This window comes from Macaca mulatta, chromosome 7 (genome assembly GCF_049350105.2).
Source record: "Macaca mulatta isolate MMU2019108-1 chromosome 7, T2T-MMU8v2.0, whole genome shotgun sequence".
NCBI lineage: Eukaryota > Metazoa > Chordata > Mammalia > Primates > Cercopithecidae > Macaca > Macaca mulatta.
This window is the reverse complement of record NC_133412.1, coordinates 4,829,111-4,839,974: the sequence shown is the minus strand read 5'-3', so window position 1 is coordinate 4,839,974 and position 10,864 is coordinate 4,829,111.

Below are 10,864 nucleotides of genomic sequence, written 5' to 3'. Positions count from 1 at the left end.
CAGGGTCACTGGTCTTGCTGTCCAGGGTGTTATCTAAGCTCCTGGTCTCACAGCCAAGAAAATTTAGGAGCATGGGCACAAAAGGTGACGTTGGTTGGAGCAAAAGTTTAGTAAGCGAAAGAAGAAGGCTCTCTGCAGCAGAGAGGGGAGTCCAAGTGGATTGCCGTTTTTACAGTCATTCAAAAGCTTTTATAAGAAACTCCTCTCATCTCTGTAGCACTTTGAGTAACTTCTCTTATCAGTAAAGCTGTCTGTGCAACTCCCCTTATCTTATGCAGCTGTGGGTATGTCTCTAGGCAAGCACAAAGCGCCTCTTATTTTTGTTTGCATAACTGAGGGTTTGTTTTAGGTAAGCCCCCTTTTTCCTGGGAGCTTGTTAATCATACAAAGAATAAAGGGCTTCCATGCCAGACTTTGCCTGCCTGCTTATCTGTGGCTTATCTGTGCAGCTGTAGTCTTGAGTTTTTCCCAGGCTGCTCTATTTTTGCCTGTAGCTGTGATTTTTTTTCAGGCAGGCAGCTTCTCCGAGGACTAGTTTCAGCTGTTTACTCAAGTAATTTTTCCTTTCCTTCTCCCTCACTATGATTATCAGCTCCCCTAGGACCTCATGGTCTGGAATGAAATATTCCCTGGGAGTCAGGGAAAGGAAGTTTGTTGCAAACATGGCCAGGCCAGACACTTATAAAAAGTGTCAAAGTAAAGTACACTTACATAAAGTGTAAGTGCTGCCACCACCACTAGGGTGCCAGGTACTCTAACACAAGTCTTTATTCTCATAGATGTAAATTAACATTTATACCACCAGCTCACACTGTCAAACGATTCCACATACCCCGAATAAATATTGGCGCCTGGTGGGCAGCAACAAGCCCTCCCTCAAGGAATGAGTTCATTGGTTGGTTTATCCAGCTGCTCCCGCTTTGCATATGGAAGCGCTCTGTTTTCTAGGGGTCTTAGAAGCTGTAGCAGTGGTAGAAAGCCCCTTTTTTGTGGACTGTTATGACTTAGGCTTTTATCAGAGCCTCAGAGAGTTGCTGTTGCTTTGTTGGTTAGGCTTTAGGTTTCCAATCTGCATATACAATTCCTTTGAAGCACCAGACTTACAGGCAATTTGATTGAGGGAACTTCTTGGGATATGAAATATTATCAGGCACCATTTCTAATCAATGTACCTAAGTTGTGACTTCATGTTTAGAGAAAAAAAATACTTTTTTTCTTGACCTCAGGCTGCAAAAGGCTTTCTTGGCCTCAGAGTTCCTTCTGGAGGTGATAACTATCTTTAAGGGCCTGTGGTGTGTGCCCTCCTTTCAGGAAATTAGTGTATGCCTGGAGGCACTGGTAATGGCTTCTCTCATCTTGCTCTGGCTTGGGAAGAATATGGCTATTGCAGATTTTATAGTTTTATTACCACCTGACCTTCAGACTCCTTACGTGTTATAGGTAGAAAAGGTGCCTCCACAAAGTCGTGAGCTGTTCTCTGCTTTCAGAAGGGCAGTGGGATATGGTCCTTAATTCTTTGTAGCAGTACCATCATGAATAGCTGCCACACCCATATACATCATTATCTTTTTTGGTGAAGACTCTTAAGACTCCAGGCCATGATATCCAAAAGGCTATGTTAATGCACTACTTTGGTATAATCTGAAAATAATTGTTGGCTCCCCAGTGGAATGCCTGCCTTGGTCCACGTGGAATGTGGGCATATGGTAGAACTTCCTTGGAGGAACTAGAAGAGGAACTAAAGAATGTTAGGCATATAAATTATTGTTTCTTTTTCTTTTGGTTTCTTTCCACTGAGTTGTGTGTGAGCCCCCACACCCACCCTACCTGCCTGTCTTCTACCTTACTGATGCTATTTTCATGCTGTTGTAGAATTGGATGTGTAAAATTAAATTAGCCTTTCTCCTAATAGCTGTAAAATAAAGGAACAAATTTGACAAAGTAACTACCTATCCGATACGTAAGAAGGCTATTAGGCTGTACCACAAGTGAAAAAGTTCAATCCTGATATCTCAAAATAGTACCACTTGAAGGAAAACATTGGGGCCATCTGTTTCTCTAGTTGTAGTTAGAGTACAGATTTTTAAAATACGAGCTTCAGGCATAAAAATGCAGTATTAGCAACTCTCAACTTGATGAAGCAGTTAGTAGTGTCCTGGGTGGGCCACAGGGAAAATAGTACCAACTGCATGTTATATTTAACTGCAATTAAAAATGGCAGTGCTGGCTATCTTCTGTCTCTGGGTCATCTCCTAAAGATCCTACAGAGGGAGCCATAGCTAGTGTAGAGGCTAGCCATAGCTAGCCATGGCAAAGACCACAGGGAAGGCTCTTCAACACGCTCTACCCTGATCCTCCTCTACTCTGGTGTGGAGAAATGTCCGATTCATCACTAACAAGGTTAAAGGTGTAAATTGAGGAAAAAAATTTGAGAAAAGTTATCTTTTACATAAGACTTCAGAAAGAAATTGCATTGTCAGATTTGGAACTGGTTTGTAATTTCACCCAGTTGTCATTTTCATTTTAATTACTGTCATTGTTTTCTTCATCCTTGATAAACTATGAGCCCTTTGAGATTGTCTTTCATATCCTGATGTCAGATCTTCCTGTATTTTCTGACCATGTGCTCAGTAAATGCAATTTTAGCATTTGGAAGGGTTTATCAAATGATTGAAGGAGTGGGTAATAATATAGATTACATATACAGTCGGCCACATATGTGTATGTATGTGTGTTTGTGTGTGTGTGTATATATGTATGTACAGTTGACTCTATTGATGCGTTTCCCATTTGTGGATTCTCCAATCATGGATCGAAAATATTCTTTAAAAATATGGTTGCATCTGTACTGAACAGGCACACACTTTTTTTCTTGTCATTATTCTCTAAACAATGCAGTATGACAACTATTTAGCATAGCGTTGACACTGCATTAGATATTATAAGTAATCTAGAGATTAAAGTATATAGGAGGATGCATGTAGGTTATATGCAAATACTGCTCTACATCTTATATAAGGGATTTGAACATCCATGGATTTTGGTATCTGGTAGGTTATACCTCCTCTTTGAGGAGGTGAGTGTCGTAGACGCAGGTAAATATGATCCAGAGGGCAAAGAGGCATTGCCAGCCTCATACTGTCTGTCAGCTCCATGCTGAGTTCCATGAAAGCAGCCAGAGAGAGGGTAGTGTTCAATACCGGATGTAGAGACGATGTCACGGCAATGTTCCTCTATTGAATAAGTCACCAAAATTGTGAATGACTGAATAAATGGGCAAAGGGATTTGTTCCCTACCCGCTGTGGGATGTTTCTTGTAGTTATGACCTCCATGAAAGAGAGACTCGTATTTGGAGAAAGTTCACAGCTGAAACCATGACATTTAACTTTTCAAGTCATAATGGATCTATTTTTTAAACATCATAAATGAAGATTATGCAATACTGTATGTGCTTAAATTGACACAACCCCTTCCCTATTCAGGGCTGATTTTTGTTCTATACTGAGTGACGGGCACAGAAGTAAATGTGATAATCCTATCCCATTGTTATCCTTTATTGTGGTCTTGCTGTCTCCCAGCAACACACTTCACACTGTATCTGAGTCATCATTCTCATATACATCTATGTAGGTACACTTCCATAGACTTAGGCCCATTTAATGGAGGAGCAACTCCAACATTAAGAGATCATGAAAGGTACCTCATGACATATGTTGACCTAGTGGCAGAGCTGCTTAATTCTACAGCCTCTGAGTGGAATCCTCATGACAGTAAAAACACAAGCTTGGTTTCTCACACACTCTACCTGCTTTTTCTCATCCCCTTTAGTCCCTATTCCTTGCTGAGATGTGTTAGACATTAAATGGTTACAGTCTACTTCTGTGTGGAGTCTCCAAACACTGAGAAACCTCAAAATTTTAAAATTAAAATACAGAAGAACCTTTATTGTTATTAAATAATCAGAGACAAGTTAAAATGTTAATAGGCCACTTTGTGAAATCATATGCAGGGAAGAAAAAATACTGGAGTGAAAACAATATAAAAATCATAATAGATGCTGTTTTTGTAGCACCAAGTGTGTTCTAGCTTCTGTGGTTGTTGCTTTATATCATTCTATATAATCTTTACACAAAACCTACAAGTAGATATTATTTCCCCTATTTCAAAAATGAGAAAACCAAGGCAAATAATTAGTAAGTAGTATATATATATTATTCTGACTCTCAACTTCTGGATTCAAAGACCATGATGTTGTAGGATACCATTTTGTGTACCAGCATGGAATGTGTTTTTAGTTTATCTGTTCACTCTAAAAATGTGGAGCATGTAGTATGAGACAGAACTGTTCTAGGCTTCGGGGAAGTAGCTGTGAGGATGGTAGTAGGGGTCCCTGTAATAATGAAAATAGACTCTATTTGTATGTATAGGTACATACTCATTAAAGGAACCTGATGTTGGCATAGATTGCCCGGGTTCAAATTCCCATTTGGCATGTTTTCCTAGTTGTCTCTGTAGTGAGAGGAGATGGAATATACTAGCCATTACCAAAATTAAGAGAGATTGTTGGAAAAAGTTTTATTTAGCACAATGACACATTAAATGTATTCAATAAATGTTACTTACAACTCTTTGAGAAAACATACATTTAAAAAACATGGCTTATGTTACACATATTACATGCTGGCTCACAAAAAATAAACAGATATCTCCTAAGAAGTGTGTTGTTAAAACCAAATATATTCTTACTAACTAAGGGGAAGCCCATCTTAGCAGTGTCTCAGCAGCATATTAGGGGTGTGGGGGACAAAATCAGGATATCTGGGATCTTGAAGTTTCATTTTAGATGGGTCTTTCAGTATGGGAGCTTGATTAGGATTGGGTGAGGGTCATGACAGCAGTTTAAGATTGAGCGTTACGACTTTGAAATGAGGGATTCTACAGTGTTGGGGCATAAACTGTGCTCTGATGCCTTCTGTTGATGAGTTGATGGTCTTCAAGGAAGTTCCCAGAATGAACAAAAATACTTGAAACTTTTTTTTTTTTTTTTCTTTGAGACGAAGTCTCACTCTTTCCCAGGCTGGAGTGCAGTGGTGTGATCTTGGCTCACTGCAAGCTCCACCTCCCGGGTTCACGCCATTCTCCTGCCTCAGCCTCCTGAGCAGCTGGGACTACAGGCGCCCCCCACTGCGCCCGGCTAATTTTTTGTATTTTTAGTAGAGACAGGGTTTCACTGTGTTAGCCAGGATGGTCTCGATCTCCTGACCTCGTGATCCGCCCGCCTCGGCCTCCCAAAGTGCTGGGATTACAGGCATGAGCTACCACACCTGGACAAATATTTGCAGCTTTTATCTTCCTGGGCAAGAGTCTCAGAACATCTACACTTATATCAATGAAGTCAAAATAATAATAAAATCCCCAACGAAGACAGGAAGCCATGTGGGTAGATAATGTAAGTTGTGTCATTTCATGGGTCCGTGGATAAGCAGCTGTGCTTACGATTCTGGAGATCCACACTTGAAGGTATCAATGTGGAAAAATAGTAAGAGGATTGTGGTCAGAGTTTGTTGTCAGCTACTGAGTGAGGAGCCAGGAACATACAGCTTTTACCAAGAAAATCTATACCATCCACACTGTGATGAGCCCACAAGACCAGATATGGGACTGTTAGCCAAATTACTTAATTTTATTATGTCTTTGATTGCTTTCTTGTCCTTATCTGGGATATCAAAGATGCCAGAGAGATGGCAGGGATGGAAATTCAACATTCTTCCCCCAAAACAACACATTTTTCCCTTATAAAATTATTCTGAACAGTTTCATGAACCTCTGAGTCAAGATGGGGCATTCTCTAACTTGCCTGCTATTTGCTGTACAATAGCATGGAGTCAGCTTCAGGCTTCCCGATCCTTTCGAAAAGCATGAATTGAAGAGGCTTAAAGAGAGAAGAAAGCAACCCAGAATTCCCCATGTGGTTACAGTTTGCGTTCTTGCCTCAAGGCCTGGTTTTTCTCCTTTTGGAATAAAGTTATCTGAAGACCTCTTTTTCTAAGCGAAGAAACTAATGGGTCAAAATGGACCCTGGGTGATGTCGGGGACTACAGTGAAGGCAGACGTTAGTTCACCACTGAAATAAATTTCTGTCCAGTTTGCAGACAGTAGCCAGCAGACCTTTGTCTCCTTCATCCAATACCAGTCTTTCCAGATCTAGTCAATGATCTATTTAAAGCCAAAATATTCTTATGAGATTGTCAAATATTGTTGTAATTTTTTGTATCACTCATCAAGAATAGGTTAGTACCTGGCAATAAATTTCATAGTACTGATATCATTAATAGATCTCAGGTGAAAGAAAAGTCATGTGTCTTATAGGATCTGTGAAAGCCACCTCCAAATAGACACTCTGTTCTCTGGTTCTTCTTCATGTTCTGTTCCTCTGCAAGTTCATTTACAAAAGCTGACTTCCACAAAAAGTTCTCCAGTATTGTTTTGGAACCTTATTTTCTAACATATCATATACGAGTTGAGTCCCAGTTACTGATTCATTACAAGGAACTGGAAACGAGAAACTGAGTGGCTCATCAAGGAAAATATGTGCAGACCTAACGACAGTGTGGTTATATGATTTAACCACTGCATACATAAATTATAACTAGGTATTGCACTCATACTGAGGAGTGATTTAATTGTAACTATGCCTTATAAGCAACATATTAAATGTAGCTTTAAGCCAGATAGGCAAGAAAATAAACAACAAAAGAATGCAGATTAAAACATGACAGTCTGTGGTATTGTCCTGTGGGTCTTGAGTGGAAACTGTCTACATTTCCTGCAGTCATCTACTTGGACTAAAAATCCTGTGTAGCAGCCATCTCTTTCCAAAGACCATCTTTCTTCTAATGAATTATCAGCTTGAGGTCTCCAGGTCTCAAGATTTCTCAGCTTGACATCTCCAGTAATGACTTAAGATGGTTTATGCCTCTTTGATTGGAAGACATCACTCTCAGTATCAACTCCCTGGAATGTTACCTCTGGATGAGTCGTTAACAGTATCTGATAGGGTCCCTTCCATCTGGGTTTGAGGGCTTTCTTTCTCAGCTCTCTCTCCTGGAGATGCCTGAGACCAAGTCTCTGAATTTAGATCATGTAAGGGTCATTTAGTATAGGAAAAGCTGCTTGCTTACCTCTTAGGGTAAGACTGGACAAATTGCTTGAGTTACCTGCAATATTTGGCTGTGATCACTTCCAATAATGTAGAGTCTAGAAGCAGAGGAGATATTCCTAAACTCGTGGGTTGGCCTGTTGCTAACTCAAAAGGGAAGATTTGAGGAACCCCAGAGGTTGAGCTCATTGTCATTAAAGCAAACATTAGGCCATGTGAGTTTGAGAGTCTCTGATAGTTTTGCTAATTCGAGCTTAACATTTTTGTTTGTTCCTTCTATATTTCCTGAGGCTTAGAGTAATATGGACAGCAGCATTACTGTGTGGACTGGCAGAGCTGTACAAACCTCTTTATCATCTCAGTAAAATGGAGATAGTTTATACTTGTACTAGAGAGATAGTTTAGGAACACAAAACCATGTCAAATTTTGCTCTGGCAGAGCTGGAAATCTCCAAACAAGGCTTCAATCTGTCCTCCAAATAAGCGACCAATTACCATACATACTCAAAACCCACTGCAGAAGGTACTTACAAAATCTTTAAGTGTTCAAAGGGGCCCTGAGATTCTTGTTCATGCCCCATCTTTGCGTTTTTACCAAGATTATACTGGTAACAAGACACCGCATGCACCCTCAATAATCTTAGTAAAATTTCTCCATCAATGTTGATTGAGTGCAGTAGCCAATTTTTCTTTCCTTAGGTAGATAATTGCATATTAAATTTTTGAAACTTCCCATTTAAGGGTCCTCTGGCACTACTAAGCATCTATCCTAGAATGTGAGATTTTCCTCTTGTAATTTACCTGCAGATTTATCTTAGTAACTGTTTGCCAACTGTGGAACCAATTGTTGACATTCTATAAGAACCTGTTTGAACCTGTCAGAAGGTTTGATTATGAGGACCAGGATCTTAGTGAAGGTTCCATGCTGGGGCTTCCTGGTATCCCCTTTTGCATTAGTGTTTATTTTTATAATAGCCACATCTTCAGCAAGCTTTGGAATACTCAAAAGTTCTGTTATTTGCTGACCATATTTAGTAGAGGCTCCTGCTGAGATCGATAACCCTGCTTGTTCACAAACAAAACCAAGAACTACACACAAAGCATATCTGCCACCAGCACTCTCCTGTCTCACTGAAATGGACCAGATCTGTGGAGCGAAATGAGTCCTGTCATCTGGCAGATTTTCCCTCTGGTAGTGATTATATTATAAGGGTGAAGTATGTCACATCATATGCTATCTGATATTCTTTTTGTCTCAGTCTTAAAGTATAGCACATCAAAGAACAAGATGAAATATGGATTTTTAAAAAGATTTCTAATAGATCTATTTAGGGCATAGTTTGTGAACAAAGATTAGATAGTACACAGTTTCTTAAGGTAATGGAAAAAGATAGTAGCGATTGTGAAAGTATTGCCATAAGTAATAAAGATGTGAGGTGCTAATGTGAAGTAATGTTTCATAGAAGTTTAAGCCTCTATGCTGAAAAATATGTGTTTTCAATATTGTATATTTTCAGTAAAGGTTATCCAGCATGAGGGACTATGAAACTTATAAGGAGAACCTAACCTGCACCAAGCCAGCGGCGGCTTCCAGTAATTTAGCTGCTGTGGCCATTGCCACTGGGTGAAGATACAGACTTCAATGAGCTGACCCCTGAGGATTCCCGTGAAATGCATTTAGAACATCAAGAGCTTGTGCCCAGCAGACATATACAAACTGGTAGAGAGTTCTGTGAGAATTGGGTAGGCCTAAAGTGGGAGGTCATTGGATGGCTAATTTTAACTCACAAAAATCTCTTCGTGATTAGGTTCTTAGGGATCAGTTTTGGCTACCCATAATGTGGGTAAGTCAGAGAGATGGGCAGTTTTGGAAAATTCAGGAATGTTCTGCAATAAGCATCCAAGGAAACCCAGGAATCCTCTTAATAATCTCTTAACTACTAGCCTGAAAAGTTTTGAATAGCTTGTAATCTATCGGGCATAAAGGATTCATCTTTTTAGGATAAATCACATCATAGGTAATGAACTTAGACAAAATTCTAACTTCTCTTTGGAAATTGTATGACCTTTCTGAGCTAAACCAAAGTAGATAGGTAGAATAAGTCTTAGAGCTTGCTTTGTCTTGGGAACACAGTCACTGGTCATTCATATTATCTATTGATGAGAGTGGAGTCACAGAGAAATATAGGGTCCTTGAAATCCTTGTGAAAAGTAGGAAGGTATCTAAGTAAATCTAGGGGGTATAGTTCAAGTATACTGTTGATTTTGCCTAGGGGTGTACCAACAAGTACAGACTATTTTAATACAAAGGGACTATAACAAAAAAGTAGAACACAAATCTGCCACTGTAAGATATGCAGCCTCAAGGACTCATTGAAAATACGATGGTATTTGGGTGGGGTACAATAAAGAAACAGAGAACAATTATTCTATTTATGGTTCTGAGGTCCTGAACAAATCTGCTATCTCTGCCACTGGATTTTTGAGCATGGGGGGTAAAAGAATTATAAGGGCCGGTACAAAGTTTTTAGCTATTATTTTAGGCCATTAGTCCTTTTTAACCTTTTGGTTTTAGAAGAAATTGTGCAAGTTGGGTAGCAGTTTAGGTGGATAAACCTGAGCCCTAACCCGGTTTATCCATAAGAATGTCAAGCACTTCCTTGAGATCTTCAATTTTGGCTTGATTTAGATTCAATAGTAGTTGTGAATCAATGTTCAGATTATCTACGGCTTCTTTATGAGTTGGGGAGTCAGAGACTCAAGGTCTAGACAATCCACATAGCATTTAATTTACAATTCCACCCACACAGTAACTTTCTACCTATCAGGTGAGTGAATGTGGTATTACAGAGAAAGAAAGAATGTAATTTAGTTAAAGTCCAAGGGTGACTGTAATGGGCTGGAACATGAGGAATATTTGATAGTTATTGCAGAGACCTACCATGTGAGTAGTTTATTTTCAATGAAGAGGTTGTGTAATAGTGATAAAGTTTAAGGCTGATGATATTTAGCACCCGTATCAGTTAAAAAATTTTCATAGTTGTCATTTAATATTTAGAGAAAGTTTTCTTTTTGACTTGAAAGATGAAAGGTTTGTGCTTGATACCCACTGGAAGTGCCTTGATTTATCACTTATTTCATGTTTTGCCCCTTTGATTCTGAGCTAATGCGAAACAAGTGTTTTCCAATTTCCTTACTGCTTACAGGTGTCTTTATCAAGAGACTTCCTTATTCTGGGTTTAATATCTGGGATAGGAGGATGTAATTTTATCTCTACTTTGATTTTTTTAAATAAAATCCTTTCAAAATGTTTAGTGAAGCGCTAGAGATCTGATAATGGGAATAATACTGCTCATTGTAGTTTTTTTTTTTTTTACACATTAAATCCTGGTTTTTTGGCTTCAGTTCATTTCTACAAAATGAGTAAAGATGCGTATGGGCTCATATCTGCTCAAGGTCTACTGAGTCCTTCCTAAGGATATTAAAGAGCCTATCTTTGCTTTTTCCAGTGGACACATCCTTTCTTTGCTTGCAGGACGAGATTATAAAACAATCTATTTTCACAGGGAAGACTTTCTGGGTAGCCTCCAAAAGACCTTGTCCAATGTCTTCAGTTTTTCTAAAATTCTTTTTTTCCTGTAAAATTTGAAACTCTTTGGTTTCCTGTGGTCTTTTATGTCACCACTGAGACTGACCCATTTTGC